Consider the following 22342-nt stretch of genomic DNA (forward strand, 5'->3'; position numbering starts at 1 on the left):
AAAAAAAAAAAAAAAAAAGAAAGAAAAGAAAGAGAGTGATGGGGGAGCAGGGGTTGTAGCTCAGTGCAGAGGTCCTGGGTTCAATCCCTAGTACTACAAAAATTAACATAAAGATTGAACATTCAAGGTATATACAATGTGATGAGTTGTATACATATGCATTGCACAATAACCACCAACGAATTAACTATCACACCCACCACGACAGGTTCTGCACACCCAGATTCCCAGAACTTGGTAGTCAATGCCAAAATTTGTATCCTCCAATGCAATATCCCCATTTCTTCTGCCCTGTGGCCCCTGGCAATTTCAATTCTACTCTCTGCTTCTTTGGGTTCAATTTTGGTTTTAATTCCACAAAGAAGTGAAGACATCCATTATTTGTCTTTCTATGTCTGGCTTATTTCACTAAGTATAGTATCCTGCAGTTTCACCCATGTTATTGCAAATGGCAGAATTTTCTTTTTGTTTGAAGGCCTAATATACTCCATTGTGCATTTATATATATTTTCTTCATCATTTCATCTGTTAATCCTATTTTCTTTCTTCTTTCATCTGCTGGTGAACTCATATCTTGGTTATTATGCATAGCACTGTGGTGAGCATGAAAGACCACACATCTCTAACATGTACTGACTTCATTTTCTTTGGATATTGTATGTACCCAATAGCCGGATGGCTGGATCATATGGCAATTCTATTTTTAATTTATTTTTCAGAATCTTCCTACTGTTTTCCCTAATACTGATAAGAGGAAAAACTTTGGAATGAGTGTTTAATGTGCTCCTCACTCTTCAGGCTTGAGAGGAGCTGCCAAATCCCACACTTACTGTAGAAGACACTCTCTGGGTATTATGAGAGAGGGCTGAGGCATTCAGGGCATTTCAATAGGGACCTCTGCAGTGTGTGTGTGTGTGTGTGTGTGTGAGAGAGAGAGAGAGAGAGAGAGAGAGAGAGAGAGAGTGTGTGTGTGTGTGTGTGTGTGTGTGTGTGTGTGCATGACAGAATGACAGATGCTGGCTTGAAGAAAGAAACTTGGATTTCCATTCACCTTCCTTCCTTCCCAGGGTTATGAAGAATTTGCTTTTTGGTAGTGGTGGTGGCCATGCCACCAACGACGTTTACAAATTGCCATAGACCCAACTCTGGTGTTAACCATTGAGCTCTGGAGGTTTTTCTCTTGCCGCTAGATTGGTTCAGTGACCTCAGAGGGCACTGTGATGTGGAGAGCGGCTGTGAAGCAAAGCAAGACTCAGACAAAAGTTGCTGAAACTGGTTCAGCTGAGCCAAGACTGTGCGAGCATGCTGTGGTGGACAGAGGTAAGAGACGAGAGCCCAGATGAAAACCTCTTTACAGCTTGCAGGCTCTAAACCTCTTAAATCATCATTGAAAAGTCATTAGAAATCTGGCAGAAGAGAAGGGTACAGATTGCCAAGAGAGGACACAAAACCCCATTTTTTTCTCCACAATACCTGTAATGAACTGGAAGGCCTGGGGTGGAGCTGAAAAACAGATTTCCTGCCATAACTAAAGCCTCTTTTCAGTCTGTTTTGCCACAGTTTCACAATGTGTTAGAATTTACATTCACTTGTTTGTTAACCATTCTTTCAGTGCAATGAAATGTTTTTATTTGTCTGACCTCAACCTTTGCCATATGGTGTCGCAAACTGTTGAGTCCAAGTCAGACAGTGGGAGGGAGGGAGGCAGGGGGTCAGAGGTGGGCAGTGACACAATCAGTCGGGCCTCAGTGGGACTCACAGAAGTTCTGTGAGGCCATTCCCACAAATTTATTTAAAAGGGGAAAAATGCTTTTTGTGAGCATGTGTCCTTTATGATTGCTAAGTTCTGTGTTATGATTGGTGCTAATTTCCATTGGAAATGTTAAAGGAATTTATGGGACACTTGCTTTAGACGTTAGACCTATAATTTGATTAATTTGATATTTTTTAGGGCCAGAGGACTTGATATGTGAGCTACCCAAGGATGGGAACCATGACTAACTTGGAGTTCAGGACCATGCTTGCTTCTCTCTGGGGCTTAGTACATATTAACTTTCTAGGACAATGAGAACAAGCTTTCTGAGACAGGAGCCAGCTCTGCCTTCTTTTGAAGAATAGGGAGAGGACTCAAGGGGTCAACCTCTCAAAATTTAACCCAGACTCACTGTCCTTAAAGAGGACAAATTTAGCAAGAGACAATGTAATATTTCTGTGAATGTGAACTACTTATGAGGAAAGAGAAAGATAGTTAAATTATGAGGCCAGGGATGGAGTGGTTTTAGATGAGCTCTGAGTCTTAGTGATTCATTACAAGACCACAGGTGCAACTGGGAGAACAACTTTGGCTGTGCTCGTGTGGAGTCCTATGGCAGCCAGCCAGCAGAGCCTGAAGGTTTCAGAACCTTGCATACATCCTTCTAGTCCACAGCACCCCCTGCTAGTCAGGACTGCACTCAAACTGCTGCAGCAGGTTCTCCCTTTGTCCCGAGGTCTCTCATGAGAGACAGGAATGACCTTTGGAGGCAATTCCTAGTCTTGTGATTGTGCATCTCTGTGGCATTTGTTCATTCATCAAGCACATAAGGAGTGCTTACTATATACCAGGTGTTAATGAACAGCAGTGTTGAAAAGGGAAAGAAACGTTGACTTTGCCCTGAGGTCCTATGCCTTGGCTTCCTGTGGTTGATCAAACTGTTAAGACTACCTTTGTCCTTTCCCTTCTCTTGCTCTCTCTTTTTTCTTTCTTTTCTTTATTTCCTATTTATTTATTTATTTATCTTTTTTTTTTTAATTGAGTTTATTGGTACATTTAGGGATACAGTACAGTTACATTCATTGTTGGGATCATGTACCTTTACATGGCAAGTCTTGATTCTCATTTTTTCCCCTTACCTCTGCCCTCCCTTCACCCCCTCCTCCCCTCCCCATCTACAAACACTTTATTTTCATCTTTTCATTCTCTCACATTTTTTTCTTTTCCCTTTTTGTTCTTCCCCTACGTATCACACCTTCCCTACACCTTTAGCTCCTTTCCTCCCATTTCTAAATGTCAGTAATCTTATTAGAATCTTATGCATTGTTGCAGAATATTCACACCAGGGAAACTATTTGGTATTTACACATGTGTGACTTATTTATTTCACTTAGGAGTATATCTTCAATATGTATCCATTTTCCTATGAATGAATCTATTCTCTCGCTCTTTATGGCTGAGTAATATTCCATTTTATAGAAAAACCACAACTTCTTTATCCAGTTTCCAACGGATGGGCAAATAGGTTGTTTCCAAGATTTAGCTATTACAAACTGTGCCGCTATAAACATGGGTGCGCATACTTCTCTGTGATATGATTCTTTTAGTTCTCTTGGAAAGATACCCAACAGAGGGATGGCTGGGTCAAATGGCACCTCCAGTCCAAGCTCTTTGAGGTATCTCCATATTGATTTCCATAGTGGTTTATTTATCTATTTTTTGATACAGGGTCTATGTAGTTGAGACTGACCTGGAACTCACTATGTAGCCCAGGCTGGTCTTGAACTCACAGTGATCCTCCTGCCTCAGCGTCCCAAGTGCTGGGATTATAGGTGTGCACCCCCCCACCTTTTCAGCTTTAATTGAGTTTATTGGTACATTTTAGGGACACAGTACCGTTACATTCATTGTTGGGATCTTGTACCTCTACATGACAAGTCTTTTTCCCCCTTTTTGAGACAAGGTCTTTCTATGTAGTTCAGTAGTTCAGGCTGGCCTTGGACTCACTGTGTAGCCCAGGCTGCCTCAATCTCTTGGCAGTTCTCCTGCCTCAGCCTTCTGATTACTGGGATTATAAGAATGTGTCACCACTCCCTGGCTAGAGCTATAGCATAGAGTATTTTGTGGTACACTGTATAATGCATTCATCATTCCCTGTTTTCTTTGGGAAGTGTTTATTAGTCATCCAATCAGCAAATATATAGTATATGCCTATTGCATATATGGCCTCATGATTTCAGAAGCATCTGGATCTCTGTTGTCTATGGTGGGTCCCTAAAGATCAGATAAGACACCCCTTATCTCCTGCTCTCTGAGACTGACAATTTTAGAAAGAAACTCTGTGTATGATCAGGACCCACTACAGCCCATTTATCAATTCCATAAATCACTTAGAAAGCTGTTCTTGTTCTCTCTTTCCCCAACGTATTTCCTCATTCTGGCTTGGCTGAAATGAATAGAGCTCTCGTGGCCTGCAATTTGGAATCAACTTTTTTTTATTGAGTTTATTGGTACTTTTTAAGTACACAGTACAGTTACATTCATCACTGGGATCTTGTACCTTTACATGACAGGACTTGGTTCTCATTTTCTCCCCATTCCCCTGCCCTCCCTTCACCCTCTCTGACATGCCCTATTTATAAAGACTTTGTTTCCATTGTTTTCTTTTCTCATATTTTTCTTTTCCCTTATTTCCTTTCCCCTACCCTTTTCACTTCACCTACACATTTAGCCCTTTTCTTCTTATTTCACATTGTCAGTTATACAATTTGGATCTTATTTACACTTTTAGTTTTTCACACCAGAGAAACTATTTACAATTTACAAACGTCTTATATATTTCACTTAAGTGCATGCCCTCAATATGCATGCATTTTCCTATGAATGACCCTAGTTTCTCATTGTTTATGGCTGAGTAGTACTCCATTTTATAGAAAAACTACATCTTCTTTATCCAGTTTCCAAATGATGGGCAAATGGGCTGTTTCCAAGTTTTAGCTATTACAAACTCTGTCACTATAAACATGGGTATGCATATATCACTGTGGTATGATTCTTTTAATTCTTTTGGAAAGATACCCAGCAGAGTAATAGCTGGGTCAAAATGGGACCACTAATCCTAGTTGTTTGAGGTATCTCCATATTGGTTTCCACAGTGGTTGTACCAGTCTGCATGCCCACCAACAATGGAGAAAGGTTCCTTTCTTCCCACAACCCTGCCAACATTTGTTATTGGTTGATTTCTTGATAGCAACCATTCTTTCTGAGGTGAGGTGGAATCTCAGTGTTGTTTTTTATCTGCATCTCTTGAATGACCAGTGATGTTGACCATTTTTTCACATGTTTGTTTACTGCTTTTACTTTTTTGTATAAGAAATGTCTATTCATTTCATATGCCCATTTTTGAGTTGGGGGTCCTTTATATTTGGGTGTCCTGATTTTTTTTGAGTTCTTTATATATTCTAGATAATAGTCCTTTGTCTGAGGAGTCACTTGTAAAATTTTTTTCCCACATTATAGGTTGTCTCTTAGCCCTGTTGGTGGTTTCTTTTGCATTGCAGAAGCTTTTTCATAAGATGAGATCTCTGTTGATTGTTTGTGCTAGTTCCCGTGCTACTGAGGATTTGTTCATAAAGTCTTTTCTATGCCAATGTCTTCAAGAGTTTTGCCTTACTTAACTACCAGTGAGTTTAGTGTTTCTGTTTTAATATTTAGATTTTAATCCACTTGGATTTTAGTTTAGTGCATGGTGAAAGATAGGGGTCTAATTTTAATCCTTGGCAGGATGAAATCCAGTTTTTCCAACATAATTTATTAAAGAGACTACCTTTGCTCTACTGAGGATGGTCGGCTTCTTTGTCAAAGATGAGGTAGCTGAGTAAGTCTGGAGTTATTTCTGTATCTTCCAGTCTATTCCACTGATCCTTGGGTCTTTTTCTTTGCTAGTAGCATGATGTTTTTATCACAGTGGCTTTGTAGTATAGTAGTTTTAAATTGGGAATTGTGATAACCCCTGCCAATTCTGTTGCCTAGAATTGCTTTTGCTATTCTAGGTTTCTTCTGGTTCCAAATGAATTTTCGGATTATTTTCTCTAGTTCTACTGTTGGGATTTCAATTGGAATTGTAGTGAATCTATATAGCAGTTTTGGTAGTGTGGCCATGGAAGAATCACTGTATTGATTCTTCCCACCTAGGAGCAGGGGATATCTTTCCATTTTCTTATATACTCTTCCATCTCTTTTTTCAGAGTGTTGTAGTTTTCAGTGTAGAGGTCTTTTGCTTCCTTCCTTAGATTTGGAATCAACTTCTTATGGAACATGCAGTAGCTCTCAGCAGGAATGTTGCCTGCAGCTCAGCTTTTTTTTTTTCCTTTCTCCTTCTCTTTCTTTGTTCTCCTTCTTCTTCTTCTCCTTCTTTGCTTGTCTTTGCAAGCCTCCTTTTCCCTTAATTGATCGATTTTCCTGTTCAGAAATAGACATAATCAGACATATTGCTTGGTAGCCTCTCTAAGAAAACGTTAGCTCTGTCTGCTTAGACAGGCATTAGGTTTGGCTCCCTGAGGGTTGTTTTTTCTTTCAAGAAAAATTAAACGACTAAGTAAGAGGGTGCTAAAGCAAACTTGGGTTGCTGCTTGGCATTTAATCGAGAAACTTGCTAATGTGTCCTTTGAACTCTTGGTTTCCCCTTTCCCTGAGGAATTGCTGATGCTTTTCTTTAATGGCAGCATAAAAATCTCAGTTTGACTCAGGGTAGCATTATTTAGGCTTTAAGAATGCAAATTGTTTTTACTGTATTCCCCGGTCTAGTGATTCTGACAGCCACCACAGCCAACTAACTGACTGTTAAAGAAAGTTTCTAATTTGGAGGTTTTCTTAGCTCTTGGGATCTCAGTTTTGGAGTTTTTTTTGTGGGTACCAGGGATTGAACTTGGGTCATTGTGCTTGCGAGGCAGGTGGTGGAACCATTGAGCTGAATCCCCAGCCCAACACTTGGGATCTCAAAGTACTCTGCTGGTTGTTGGCATCAACAACTCCACCATTTCATGAGGCTGATCTGTAACAGAAGTCAATGTTTCCAAAAACTCGGTGGCAGACTGGTGAAACTTGCTTTCCCTGAATAAAACAAGTCACAGTGCAGGGAAAAAGCAAAGGGCTGTGAGGCTGGAGAGACTTGGGTCTGAATCTGTGCCCCACCTTTACACAACTTTTTGCCAAGACTCAACAACTTCATGTGCTATAGATTTTGCATTTATACAATGTAAGCAGTAGATATAAATCTCAGCTCATAATTAATCTGCATAAAAATATAACTGCCAAGATTTCTTTATATCTTTATCTCTTTCGATCATACCACTAAGATGACAGAAACTTCATCACAGCCAGACCTGTGACCCCTTCACCTTTCCTTATTTCTCATAGTGTTGTAGCATCAAGCAGCACCTGTTTCTTTTTGCTATCATCACGTGTCCAGCCAAATCTAACACGCTATCATTTGTCTGTCTGGGTTTTGCTCATCCTCCAACCTCAGGTCGCTTCTCAGGTGGCCCTTGCTCTTGTCCACAACAGCCTATCAGTTTCTGTGGTTCTCTATTCCATTTCATGTCATGCCTGAGACTCCTGGAATAATTTGCTTCTTTCAGGCAATACTGAAGCGTAAAACTTCCTGTCACGCTGCCAAGGTGCCCTTGTCTTCACTCATAGTATATTTCTCTCTGGAGGCCTTGTGCCTCCCTGGGGCCCTGCTTGTTCATAGGCTCAGCACACATTCCTTGAGGTGTGCAACATCCCGTGTGTCACCCCTCTCCTTTGTCTTCTCTCTCCCTAGCTGGAAAAAAATTGTACTCTGTAGGAAAAGTGCTGCTCTTAAACTTTACTTCATGTAAACATTTAACCTATGTGAAAGGTCTTTTTGAATCTAGAAGATCATTGAACTTTTTGAATAGAATGCCAGAACATTTCTTCTTTTCTTTTTTCTGCTTTCTGTCTATTGCATCTGGCAACTAATGTGATGAGTATTGACTGGTCTAGCTGCCTGAATTGGGACTAGTGAATAGGTAGGAAAAAAAGCAAACTACCCAGAGCAAAACAGAAAATCAATCAGCAATTCCAAATATTATCATGTCACACAGGGATAATAACACCCTCCCTGTAGTACTGTTGTAGCGTACAGATGTGAATGTGGAATGCTTGTACTGAGATGCTCAAAGAATAGCTGGGTACACACTCCATGCTGGGAACACTTCCCCCAGAGTTCTAAGGGTATGCAATGGGCTAGCTTTAGTGTCCTTTCTGCTAAATCTCTCCTTTGTCAATGTGTCTTATTAACCATCTGTGTATGTCAGAATCTAAGAAATTACCTTGAATTCCTCTCCTTTACCTCCCCTTTTCTGATCATTTATTTCCCCAATTAATTGCCAAATCTTGATTATTCTCTCTTCTCCTCTCTGTTCTCTCCTCTTCTCTTACTCCCCTCTCTGTTTGTCTCTCCTCTACATGCCCAGTCTAAGCGTTTGACTTCTCTTTCCAGAAGTATTATCCTCATCTCCCAAGTAATATCCCCACATTCACTCTTGCTCACTTTTAATTCTTTCCCCACACATCAGTCAGAAGATGTTTTACAAAAACACAAAACCACTCATTGGCTTACATTTCCAGATCCTGGTAAGAAGAAGTTACACATTTCCTAACCTGGTCCTGGCTCCTACTTGAGCTTCATGTCATCCCTGTCTTCCAGGGCCAGCGCATCCTTAGTGCTTCTCAGCAGGCCTTTCTCTGGTTGGCTTGCCCTTCCATTCTGCCCAGATGATAGCTTTAACTTTTACATCCTCTATCAGATTTTCATTCTGCCTGCTGACTTGCTCAATTTCTGTAGACAACTTGATCACTATCTTTAAGAAAGTAGAAAAGACTTTATGAACAAATCCTCAGTAGCACAGAAACTAGCACAATCAACAACTGAAATCTCATAGTTTTAAAAAGCTTCAGCACTGTAAGAGAAACCACCAAGAGAGCTAAGAGACAATCTACAATGTGGGAAAAATTTACTAGCTATTCCTTAGACAAAGGTCAATTATCTAGAATATATAAAGAACTCAAAAAAATCAGGACCCCCAAATATAAAGACCCAATTCAAAAATGGGCATCTGAAATGAACAGACATTTCTCAGACAAAGAAGTAAAAGCAGCAAATAAACATATGAAGAAATGTTCAACATCACTGGTCATTCAAGAGATGCAGATGAAAACAACTCTGAGATTCCACCTCACCTCAGAAAGAATGGCTGTTATCAAGCAATCAACTAATAACAAATGCTGCTAGGGTTGTGGGGAGAAAGGAACCCTTCTCCATTGTTGGTGGGAGTGCAGACTGGTGCAACCACTGTAGAAATCAATATGGAGATACCTCAAAGAGCTGGGAGTAGAGGTTCCATTTGACCCAGCCATCCCTCTGCTGGGTATCTTTCCAAAAGAATTAAAAGAACCATACCACAGTGATATATGCTCACCCATGTTTATAGTGGCACAGTTTGTAATAGTTAAAACTTGGAAACAGCCCAATTGCCCATCAACTGGAGATTGGATAAAGAAATTTTTAAAAAATAAAATGGAGTATTACTTAGCCATAAAGAATGAGAAACTAGAATCATTCATAGCACACTGAGGACATGCTTTTAAGTGAAATTAGTAGGACACATGTGTAAATACCAAATAGTTTCTCTTTTGTGAAAAACTAAAAGTGTAAATAAGGATCAAAATGTATAACTGATATTGTGTATTAGGAAGAAAAGGTCTAAAGGAGTAGAGGAAGTGGAGGGGTAGGGGAAAACTAAGAAGAGAAAAGAAAATATGAGAAAAGGAAAAAAACAGAAACAAGGTTTTTGTAAAGAAGGGAGGGTGGAGGGGGTGAAGGGAGGGCAGGGGAATGGGGGAAAAATAAGAACCAAGATACATTGTGTAAAGGTACAAGATCCCAATGACGAATGTAACTGTATTGTATACCTAAAATGTACCAATAAACTTAATGGGGGAAAAAAGAAAGTGCAAGGTATAATTTCAGAGCTCCATAAATGGATTTTATGTCTTCCTCCATAGCAGCTTTCTCTCCACTGCTCCTCTCCTCTCCCTCTATCGCAGAACACACAGGATTTACATTGTTTCCCAGGGCCCATCTCTTTCTTGGCTCTTGGTTCTCCCTTTACCAGAGTTTTCTGAAAAATGCAGACCAGTGGTAAGCAAGTTATTAGATAAGTGTGTCCCAAATATTGCATGGGGGAAAACTCATGCTAAAATTCATTCATAATTTATCTGAAATTCATGTTTAACAAGGAATCTTGTAGTTTGTAAAACATGGCAATGCTACCCTTCCCTTCTTGAAAGTTTGTCTTTCTCCTTTTCCACTGGGTACCTCCACTCAACTTCAGCATCTCCTCAAGGTTCTTGCACTGCAGTTCTTGGACAGAAGTTAATTATTCCATTAATTCTATCTTCCTTCAAGGTAGTGCCACAACGGTACATTGTACCTTCTATTTGAACTTCTGTACTTGTCTGTCATTCTGTCCTTATGATATGATTTTTCAGTTTCTCCAGTCAACTTTCTTCTTAAGTATCATAAATGTTTCCCAAATTCCCTCTCCAGCAATCTTTTTTTGCTTGTTTGTTATTTGAGACAGGATCACACTATGTAGTGGAGACTGACCTGGAACTCACTATGTAGCCCAGGCTGGTCTGGAACTCACAGCGATCCTCCTGCCTCAGCCTCACCAGTGCTGGGATTACAGGTGTGTGCCACCATGCCCAGCTTTTAAAAATTAATTAATTAATTATTGGTTCCAGCAATCTTCATACCTAATTAGAGTTTCCCATTTGATATTCTGAAGATATTTCCCCATATGCAGTCTCTACTCTCAAATGTCCAACAGTTAATTTTTAATTGCCCTCTTAGAATGTAACCCTTTTCCTGCTCCAATTGCTATAATTTAAAACATCTCCATAGATCTAATTGTCTAGGCTAGAACCCGTAGAGCCATACACAACTTTTCCTTTATCCATAATCCCCAACATATCTGGTTAGCAGGTTTCATGGCATTGATCTCTGGAACAAGCCTTTTTTGTATTGTCTCCTTTGCTTTACTCTTTTCACATTGTACTGGGCTTCTATTATTTCTCATTTGGATTTAGTACCATTCTTGGGTCAAAGATGACACATTGTTTTCTGTGTCTGATGTATTTGCCAAATAAGCTTCAGGGATTCTGCAAATTACATTCCTGCCAGTGAGGGATAATATTGTTAATTTTAAGGAATGCCAGAAGTGAGTATTCTTTTTAAAAAACAACTTTGGCAATCTATTAGGTTAAAATATCATTTGATATTGTAGTTGTATTACTAATAGCTAGACTTTTTAAAAAAAGGCTGCCAGATCTTTGGAAACTAAAAGTCGCATTTAGATCACCTGCTTAAAATAGTTCATTGATTCCCATTTTCATGGTATAAAATCTGAAATCCTTGGCATGAAATTTAATGTGCATCACTGTCTAGCTCTCAAATATTTCTCCCATTTTTCCTATTTCCCTTCCCTGGGACCACTAAGTGAAAGAGAGTATGTGGTGAGAGTTATATGGCAATTTCCATGAGGTCACATCCTGTGCCTTTTCTCCTCACCAACTGTGTTTCTAGCTCTAGCACACAGTAGGTGCTTAATTAATAGAAGGATGATGGGTGAAAGTGAACTGAATGCGAATGGAGGCTTCAGTGGAGAGAGGGGTGAAGAGGTGTTGTGGACAAGAAGCAGTATTAGGCTGGTAGGTATTATGCCAGGGACACTTGGGTTTATAGCTGTCTGAAATTCCTGTCCTGCCAGATGATACCCATTCACATGTAAGGAGTTATATAAAAGCAGATCACTTAGGATAATTCAAAAAGTGCACACGCAGTGGTACTTGTTGGCAATGTCATTAGAAATATTCCAATATTTTACAAAGTATAGTGCTTGGAAAAGTGATGAAGTCATTTTTTTGAAGCCACATCAGTCTCTTCCCAGTGATCTAAGGCAGGCCATTTTAGTTGGCTGGACCTCCATCCTGGCCCTTCGAACTTCCAAACCTAGTGATTCTCTAGCAGAGACTTGCTGAGTTTTTCCGCTACTTTACCCAGGTTGGGAGTGTGCAGGCACCCGTAGTTTACACAGACCCAGTTAACTTGCTTTCCTTAAGTTGCTCCTCTTCAATTAGGTCTCTGGACAGCTCACTTTCCTCTCAGCACTACCAACAGAGGGCAGTTCTTGGCGTCGTCCCTGCTTCGCCCTCTGGTGGTCATCAGGATGTTGCACAACTATGGAAGACTAGCCTTTCAGCGTTGAAATCCCCAAATGTGTAACCCTACAATATCACAAAGCATTAACTCTGCTCATCCAGTCTTCCCTGGGGCAGAGTTCTTCTTCCCTGTGTGTTTCAAGCAGGATCTGAATCCTCCATGCAGGTGACTTGGCAATAGCACCAAATCTCCTCTATTTTAGGGCAGAGATTTATTTGTATACTTAGTACAAGGAATATCCTTACCAAAAATTCCAGTAAGCAGACGTGAATTCAACTCTAGTAATGATCTTGAACTCTATGGATGGTTTATAATCCATGTGATAAGACCACCAACTGGGAGATATTACATATACAAGTTAATTGCAATCTAGGGGAACACACAGAAATTAAAAATGATAGGATTGTACTTGACAGTCCTGATTTTATGAAAACAAAAAGCAGTGTGGAAAAGCCATCTAGACAAAACCTTTATGTTCGGAGTCTGCTTCCAGTTTTAGGCTGACTGACTCTCACAGTTCATGCTTATTTTATTTAGAGGGAAAAACACCCTGAAATTTTGAGTCTTTCCCTAAACTCCTAGCCTTACTGCAGCACAGTCCGCACTGAAACTGTCAGTCTGATGCCTGAGTTTTCTTCCTGCTGCCTCTCTCCCCAGAGCCTGATGGAGTCTCCTTGAGGTACCTGAAGGAGTGACAGATAGACATGTTGTGGAGTGGGGCCATTTGAGGCAGCCACATGAGGTGTGGAAAATATGATTTATAGGTATTTTTCTCCCAGGGGAAAATGGATTTCATTATTTTCCACCTCGGGTAAGGGGTAAACCTCTGAGCTTGACCTTGGAAGGTTGTGCAGCTATAATAGTGCAGCTGAAATGCTGATATAGAGTAAAACCTCATTAAATCAATATTGGTTATTCAAAATCATGCTTGATTGGAGGCAACTGCTTTTCTTCAGCTGCCCGATGTCCCACTCTTCCTTGGGCAAAAATATGAGATACTCTAATGTGAATTAAGCTGCTGAAGTTTTTCTGGTCCTTAGAGTTTCAAATTAATAAGGTTTTATTATTTTCCAAATTGAAGACACTTCTGAAACACCAAGTACAATATTGATTATAATCTACCACTGTCACATGTACATTTATTAATAAAAATCCTGTCTGTTTCAGTAAGAAAGTCACGCATTTTCTCTTTCCATTTGCCCAGGTGTACACTGTCTGTTTATTGGGATAAATAGGCTTATGGGTCCCTAAGCAGATAGAAGTTATGTAAATAAACAGCCAATGGCTAATTATCCATGGCAACAGGCAAATGGGACAGCAAATGGATGCCCTCTGTCGTCAGTCTTAATGCCTTCTTTCAGCAGAGTGAGGCCAGGTCTGAAAGAGTGGGAGAGGTGTGAGATGCCAGGTGACCCTGGGCAATTTTGTCTTCCCAACAAACCCAGTCAATGGTAGTAGACGTTAGCACTGGTCATTTGGATTTTCCCTAAAGGAAAGCATAGTGCCCCCAAAGAGGTTAGGTTGGCAGTTAGAGGCTTTTTTCCTCCCTGCATAAATAAACAGCATATGGTTTTGATGGTGCCCACTGAGTACAAAAATTAACAAAATGCCAGCCATGCTGAGGCCTTCAGAAGTGGTTCCACATCTTTATATGTTTATCACCTACTGACTGAAGCATTTTTAGGGTTTTGTTGAGGCAGGTTATTGGAATGATTATCTCCTCACATCATCCCTTTCTTTTGTTCTTCTCTGGGTTGAAACCAGGGAAGTATCTGTAGTTTTGATCTCTTAAATACCTATTTCTTCCCAAATTTCTCCAAATTCCCAGATCTTCCCATTGTGTGGAATGGAAATGGGTATAGACAGTGTTAGGAGTGATACTTCCTAGAGGCCAGAAATTAGATATGGCATTAGGGGAGGTTGAGAAGTGGGCTTTTGGCTGCTCTGGGGTCCTGGTATGGGACCTCATGCAGCTGGCCGGAAAGCAGACGGGGGAGGAAGGGTTGACCCGTGGTTGAAGATCATAATCTCATATTGTTCCTTTCACCTCAGGGACAGTTTGAGTACCATGAAAACCAAAATGTAGGAATGGACAAAAGTAGGTACTTGAAGAGGAAACCTTTGGTGACTTCGTATGGCCTTGGGCAGGTCTCCGATTTGCGGCTTCCCTGACTTCTGCCCTTTGATCCCAGCTGGGATCCTGAACAGTGAAGTGCTTGTTGTGTACTTTGAGAAAGCTGGCTTGTCTGTGTGTATGTGGCCTTAGAGGAGATCAGCACACACTATTCCAAGAAAATCTGATACATATAAAATGGAGTTTACAAAACCAAGAAATGAGGGCATAGTTACTCTCAGGAAAACAAGACCTTCTAGACTCCTATAAACTGTGAACTCTCCTAAGAGTTGTTTGGTGTTCCTGAATTTACTCGCTACACTTTTTAGGTGCCTTTCTATAGAATGAGCAAGACAGCCCTTAAGGTAGCACAGCGGGGACCTTGGATAGGAGAGTTTGGGGGAACATTAACATAGCCAGGAAAGTGCTTGCTTTGGCAGCACATACACAACAGCCAGGAAGCTCATAATCCAGGATGGCTGAATTGGAAGAGCAATTGAACACGCAGTAAGTTGAAGACATTTCTCTTTTATCCACTCCTTGCTGTCATTAATTTTCCTCAGGGCATTGTTTTCTCAGGACTGCAATGACATGAACCTTGCTTGTGATTTGTCTAGTCATAATTAGAGTCTTCCTTTCTCTCGTTAGACAGTAATGCCAATAATGACTGCAAACATTTTGTCTCCTTCTAGAAAGGCAAGGAACCAAAATCATTGTATCTGTAAGTTGATGTCAGATTTATAATGCAGAGATGCAGGCTTCACATGCCATATGTGTGCCAAATTTTCATTAAGACTTTGGAAGGCTTCAACTGTGCATTAAGAAATCCTGTTTTTTTTTTCCCTTGATGAATTTTTTCATCCTGTTTATTTGTACTGAAAAGCTGAGCTTTCTGCTTACCCTGACTCATTTTTAGGGGAGGCAAGTGGGAGGAAAGCAAGGTTGAGGGAAGAGTAGTGATGATAAAAGAAGTAGCGACGAAAGTGGGGATGGGAATAGTATGAGGAGGTTTACAGAAGGAGGGGAGGGAGAAATTCAGGGAGAAAGGAGTAGAGTTTGAGGAACAAGGGCAAGAGGGGTGTGCGTGTATTCACTGATGCCCGTGTATGTGTGCACACATGCATAGGGGAAATGAGGAGAGTGTTTAAAAAGAAGCTGACAAAACAGAAGGAAAAGTTAACTTGATTGACTTGCTTTGGCTGGTTCTTCTCACCTGGGCTCACACTCAGACATGCTGGAGAGGATAGTTTAAAAATAGACTGAAGTTATCACATGTGGCTGAGCAGATTGCTCCCAAGGGGGTGTTTTCCTGGGCCCAAATGGCAGGATCCCAACCATTTTGCACTGTTGGAGAGGTAATTTACTTCACACATGTGAGCACTTGGCTCCCGGGGAGAGTATTCCTTCCTTTCTGGCTTATAACAGAACGGGGTCCAATATTTCCATCCCCATTGGTGGGAATTACAGGAAGAAAAATAATTAATAAATTCTGATATTATTTGGAAGAGAGAAAGACAGTGAACTTCTCCAAGATTTCCTACTTAAGCTTCCTGGCCCACCCCTGCATGCCAATTCAAGAATGTTTTAGGAAATAGAGCCTAAAATCTAGAGACAGGATGGATACATGTTTCTTTTCTTTTGGTATTGGTGCTGTTGATTATTTAGGTGTCTAATTTCCCCATGTTTACCCCAAAGTGAAAATTTCTCACTTCGCTACCCAGGCACTGGCTAGCAGGAGTGGAGTTTGACGAGTTGCCTGATGCTGGCTCCTCTGTTTTTTGGCATCCGGGTTTCTCAGTAGTGGACTCAACAGTTGCATTTTTCACCTAGAAAAGAATTGCTATCAGAAAACCAGAGAGCGGATAATTGTGTTTTGTGAATTGACGGTGAAGCTCCTTGGTTTCAGCCAAGGTCTGAAGGCTGATAGTGTTCAACCAGGAGAAATGGTTTGTGTGAAAGAATTCATTTTTGGTTGCTCATTTTTACTGCTTGTATTTCTTTTTATTCTTCTCTGACGTGCAGTCAGAGGTTCAGAATCCTTAATAGCTTTGGACACCATTGCTGAATTAGTAGAGCACAAAACTCTCAGGAAGACTGGGCTCTGGCTGTTTTGGGATTCTCAACCTTCATCCATTTCCTCTGACCTACCAGGGAAGGAAAAAGAATATGTGCCCATAAATATTCTCCAGGATAGGCAGCAAATGGGCTGGCACCTTGCCACCTGGTCATATTGAACAAGGGAACAGGAAGCGGATGAGAGTCTCCCTTGCAGCACACCTGGAGTTGCTCTTGCCCCTGTCTGGAGCAGAATGAAGATGCCTCCTCAGAAGTGTGCTAGCTGCATGTGGGACCAGGCTTATCCGTCCAAAGCCATGAGGACCATCTTTGCACTGTACCCATCAGGATAAATCTGCACTATGCCGGGACTCCTGTTTTGATAATTTTTTATTGGAGTTTGAGGATGGTAGTGAAAATGAAAGCAAAACCTGTGCATCTGTTCCTTGTACTCTCTGGATGCTTTCCCACTTCTGTTCATGCTGTGCAGCTGACTTGGAACCTTCTTCTCTCTCCCACCGACACCCATTTACCTAAATTTTATTCATTCTTCAAGACTCATTAAATCCCATCTGCTCCATGAGGAATTTTCTGTCTATGAGTTCTCTCCCTCCCCTGGTCTCCAACTGTACCTACAATCTGTAGTAGAATTTAGTGTGAATATAACCCATGTCTTGGGTTTCTTCTCTCCTCCCACCTCCTGTGTTTTTCCAGTGCTTTTCACAGTGCTGGTCCATTATAAGCTCTGAGTGATGTTCGTTGTTTCACACACTGCGGAGATGAACTGAGCCTCCTTCTTTCTGTGGCAGGGAATAGGATGCAAGGTTATCCCAGTGGGTTCCTGGGTCTGGATTCTCCCTTCGGGGTAATACTAAGGGCAAGAGAATATTCCCTTGTTCCCACGCCTCTTTTCTTCTCTCTACTATTATATTAGCAGACCAAGTCAAGATAAAATGGTTGTGACATGAGAAGGGGAGGCCCCAGGCAGGAGAAGTGCACCAAATGTGAAGCTAGAAACAACCATGTGTACTCATTTGTTGGGCTACCTGATGGGGAGCTTATGAATGTTTCTTGAGATCAGGCTCTTCAGAAGTCACTCTTCAGTCTCCCTGGACACCCCTGAATGAACAATGTGATCACAGTGAGAATCTGAATTGAATACCCATGGGACACAGAGCAAGAGGAACCAGTTCTCATGTTAGGACGAGTGATGGTGGCTGGGTCATGGAGGGTCTCACGGAAAGAAACCTTTGAGTTGCGCCTCAAGACTCTGTCAAAGTCACGGTCTATTATCTTGTGCAGAGTTTGGAAGGGTCCCTATAAGGCCCAAAGAGGGGTGCCCTGATTGTCATGCCAAGGATGGTGGTATAGCACATGTGGGCTATCACAGAGTATGGCAAAGTGGCAGAGTATCCTGCTGATTCTGTAGCCCTGCTCCCCGGATACACAGAACTGCTTCAGGAAGAATCTTCCAGCTGCTGAAAATGTCTGGGAGCCTGGGAGCGAGGATGGGTGATGACTGAATGACCCTTGCAGTGTTCTTTGGCAGAAGGGAAGAGGGTATGTCTCTAAAGATTGAACCCAAACTGCAAGTGGTAGGGATAGAAGTCTCCTGCTTACCGAGATCTGTCAGGGAGAAGATTCAAATAGGCCACCAGTCCTTTCTGGGTATCATCAACTCGCTGTACATCAAGCCCGTAAGTGGTGAGTAGCACTGGCAGCTTGGTAAACACTGCACATCACTGTTGAGTTTGAAAAACAAGAATATGGCTCTGGGTTGGATGCTTGCCAACCTTAGCATTTTTCAATGTAGCCTCCAGGATTTGCTGAGAACCTGTTCAGTTTGGCAGCTCTGGGTAGTAGTTTGGCTCTGGAAAGCTTTGTTTAAAACGAAATGATCTGAAGTGAAACCGGAGGAGAAGTGACTCGCTGCAGTCCAGTTACAGGCCATCTTCTATCTTTGGACACTGATTGTTTTGTTAGTGGAAAGGCATGAGAAGAGGAAGGCTCAGATTGTGTGTGTGTGTGTGTGTGTGTGTGTGTGTGTGTGCTTGTGTACTTAGTTCTGGGGCATTTTGTGATGTGGCTGGAGATAACTGCTACAGGGCTTTATCCTGTGGTATGGTATGTTGTTCTGGTCAGTTTGAAGGTTGGTTATTGACTCCTATATCATCCATTTATTTGAAATATTTATTGAACATGTTGGATGTGCAAGGCATGTGCTAGGCACTGGGTCTGCAGATGTAGTTTGTGTTCCTCTGGAGCCCACAGTCCAATCATAACCATTGATTACCGAGCAAAGGATTAGACGACCAGTGTGAATCTCATTTGGTTTAAGAAAATGAGCAAAAAAAAGAATGACCAAAATAATTAGCTTAACAATGTGGTCACTAATTCAGTCAATCATTCTTTCATTTGTAGGCTTTAACCTGCCAGGAAATGTGGGAACTTTTCTTGAGGTTGGACCCATAAGAAAATGGTATGATAATGATGAAAACATGATCCCAGTGCCAGACTGGCACAGAACAAACAGCTTGGCCATTAGTGCTGGTGGTGGGCAGCTTAGTCAAGGAGGTTTCGCAGGGCAGGAGGTATTGGAATTGCACACTCAGAGAGGCGAGTTTTAGGAAAAGAGCGGGGAGTGGAAGCTGGGGGTAAGGTAGTCTGAGCAGTGGCACTAGCATGGACAAGGCACACAGGGGTGAGGGGGCTGGCTGCTGTGTATGTCCAGAGTCAACCTGGACAAGAGGAAGGATGGGCTTATCTGTAACTGTTGATTAGTATGCTGCTGAGATGAAATCATCTAGTTAAGATCAAAATTGTACATTATGACTTTGAACTGGATCAGTAAAAATGGAGGCAAGGAAGACTCAAAACCTTCCTAATGTAAATTTGCTTGCATACTTCAAACTAGAAACCCAAATTAATGTTGTTTTTCTAAATCTTCTGCTTGCTATTGAGAAAAGACTCCAAGTTTTTTAGAGAAGTGATCATGACAAGAGTGACACCAGTACACTAAAACATCCACTAAAGCATCCACTTCATTCTTCATTTAGTTTTGAAGGTGAAAACAATGTGCTTTAGGCCAGAGTTTAAGGATAAAGGCAGTGTTCAGAATGGCTGGGTTACTAGAGCCACTAACTCCTATCCTGGAATTAGGAATTGTTTTTTATGAGAACTATTGCTATTTTGGATTTCTAGAGATTAAAATTTCAGGTACGGTCTGTATGTTTTAACAAATTATGCCATTATGGACAAAGCTGGAATTACTTCTAATCATGTCACAAGGGGCATTTTAAAATTTGCAGATAATTTTGCTATTTTGTCAGTGTGGGAAGGACCCATTTATACTCTTTGGCTATATTAAATTTTAATTTACACTTAATGAAATTAATTCAAATTAAGAAGGTGACCATTATCAATTTCCTTTCCTATTAGTTCCTTAATGCTTTGGCAAATTGCATTCTAAGCTTCTCCTGCATTGAGCTGGATACATATTCATAGGTTTCCCATGAAAAGATGAATTTGATCTTGATATGCTAATCCTGTAGCCATGGCAGCAATCAAGGAACAGCTCTGGAAAGAAGTGCATTCTGGTATTAATTATGAATCAAGCATTAAGAGCTAGTAAATAATTAAAGTTTCATGTGTCACAACATGAGTCAAGATTAGTGTGTTTTTCTATTACCAAATGCATTTTGGGGGCTATTTCTAGGTTGATTTTGATATTGTTTGAGGCTAAGCTAGGATGCCAATAGGTAACTCTGATTCACAATAAAGTAATAGAATAAAATTTCATACTCATTGAACTCCTGGTAGAGGAATATGTCAGAAGCTGAGGCCCAACATTTCTATGTACTTCACAGTTATCAAATTAGCTCTTTCACCTAAAGATTTTTTTTTTTTTGTCTTTGGGTAGTCTGTGCAGAATCATCATGCACTGGAGGCAGGAGGTTGAACTAGAAGAAGCCTTCAAGGATCTTGTTTCTTAAAGTGTGGTTCATGGGCCAGATGTACTTACAGTAACTTAGAAGGTGACTAAGAATGCTGTCTCAGGCCCACCTAGGCTCTCTGTTATGATTTAGATCCATAATGTCCTGTAAGAGACTCATATGTTCAGAGGTGGGACTTTTGGAAGGTGCTTGGATCATGGGGCTCTGCAACTGACTTGCTGTTAGGAGGTGGAACCTGGTTGGAGGAGGATCACTGGAAGTTTAACCTGGCAGGGTTTATCTCCCTCCCCAGCTCCTTCCTTCCCTCTCTGATTCCTGGCTACCTTGAAATGAGCAGCTTTCTTTCACCTGGCCCTTTTACCATGCAGTTTCTGCCTTCGAGCTGGCTGACCATGAACTGAAACTTCTGACACTTCGAGCCAAACTAAACTTCTCTAAATTGTGAGTGTTGGGTATTGTGTCTCAGAGACAAGAAAGTGACTAAGAACCTACTGAATCAGAATCTACATTTGAAAAAGGTTCTGGTATGATTTATTTGTACAAGGAAGTTTGAGAAGCCCTGCTAAGGTAACATTCAACTTGGCAAATCTGTGAATTTCCAACTTTCTTAGTTTGTTCTTTTATAATGGAAAGGTAAGTAGGTTCTACTTTGACCCTTCCACTATTCTAAATTGCTACTTCATGCTCTTAGACTCTGAATGGTCTGATACCACGAAGGTCCATTTATGTCTTTAAGATGCCTAGGAACAATGGTGTTGTGTTTAATCTGGGTTGTGCTTCTTGTAAGCTTAAGCAGTTTCCTAATTTCTTAGAGGCTCTGGTCTATTGGGACTAGCACTTCCTACTTCCTAAGGCTGTTGTGAGGACTAACTGAAACAATGTGTGTGGGAAATAATACCTGTTATTTAGGCATGCTTATGATGATGATGGCATTGAGGAAAAGGTAGCTTTTGGAAGATCAACTGATAGCCAGAAAAGATATGATGAACTCAGTGGACAACAGAAGGATTCTTAGCTGATTCTTTTATGGGACTCATGGATTGTGCATGATGATAGTCTGCTTCACAGCCTAGAATGGAAGTCTAGAGGAGAGGCTTTCTTAACGTGGGTTTTGGGAGAAGAGGAGTAGTATTCTCAGAGGCTTAATTTATTTAGAAATAGAGAGAAGAGAGGATTTAAAAGGAAACCCCAATGCTGTCTCTGTTTTGAGCTCTTCATGCCAAGGTTTTTTCCATATCAAAAAACTGTAGTAATTCTACAAATGTATGTTTATTTCTTCATAAGGAAATCACCTTCTTCTCTGGAGAAGCGAGTTAGGCACACTTCTTATCTTTTCTGAAGATTAAATGAATGAAGAAGGAAAAGCACATGTTTTAAGTATTGAAGTCTAAAAGCCTTAGTTTAAAATTTCTATTTTATAAAGATTACTTAAAGCGATTATTCTCAGAGACTTTTATTGTGTATCTCAAACACAGTGACTGCTCATAATGGAATTCAGCCTGTCTTATTTTCCACCCTAGACGTTCCCCTTTCTTCAGTTTTCCAAGAAATATAGAAATGCTCTTTATTACAGTAATAAATCTTGACCTCTTCAAAGATAGAATGAACAATTAGAAGGATAAGGTTAAGGAGACCAGATGCCCAGGAATGTTTTCATTGTCATTTGAAAGTGCTGGGGGGAGCATGCTGAACAAGGAGGACCACGAGACTGAGCAGGGTTTTGCCTTTCATATTAGTGGTTATAGGTCACAAGGTCAGGTCTCTGGCTGCAGGGATATCTGAATACTGAGTATGAAGGGTCCCTTCCTCTTTTAGTTTCTAGAGGGCACACTTGAATTATCCATTACAGCCATGAATTGCCATTTTATTTTCAGAGCAATGAAAGACAAGAAAAGCCAAACATTAAAAAAACCCTCATCTTAACCCTTTTCAACTTTTAAACTCATAAATATAGAGGCCAGTACAAGAGTCCTTTCTTTTAAAAATATTTTATGTCAAGTTGCACCATATATAATATTTAGCAAGTTTATTTTCTCTCTTTTGGGGAGGTAAAGAATTTTTACTAGCTCCATTCACAAGGTAATTTATGAGCAAAAGCTGAAATTTATTAGAATTAGATTCTCAACTTTCTATTTCCATTTTTTTTTTTTTTTTTTTTG

General features: G+C 40.7%; 1 protein-coding gene across 3 annotated transcripts in view; it reads left to right on the forward strand.

Moving 5' to 3' along the window:
• Olfm4 (olfactomedin 4) overlaps nt 1-22342 on the forward strand; it is a 202926-nt gene that overhangs the window by 94072 nt on the left and 86512 nt on the right. Inside the window, exon 1 of one of the 3 annotated variants that reach the window (XM_019209406.2) lies at nt 1274-1320. The exons of the other annotated variants lie outside the window; for them this stretch is intronic. The gene's annotated coding sequence lies outside the window, so the exon portion shown is untranslated. Of the gene's footprint in view, nt 1-1273; nt 1321-22342 lie in introns of those variants that run through there. 3 annotated transcript variants of the gene reach the window in all.

Source organism: Fukomys damarensis, unplaced genomic scaffold (assembly GCF_012274545.1).
Source record: "Fukomys damarensis isolate Sample0158 unplaced genomic scaffold, DMR_v1.0_HiC HiC_scaffold_38, whole genome shotgun sequence".
NCBI classification, from domain to species: domain Eukaryota; kingdom Metazoa; phylum Chordata; class Mammalia; order Rodentia; family Bathyergidae; genus Fukomys; species Fukomys damarensis.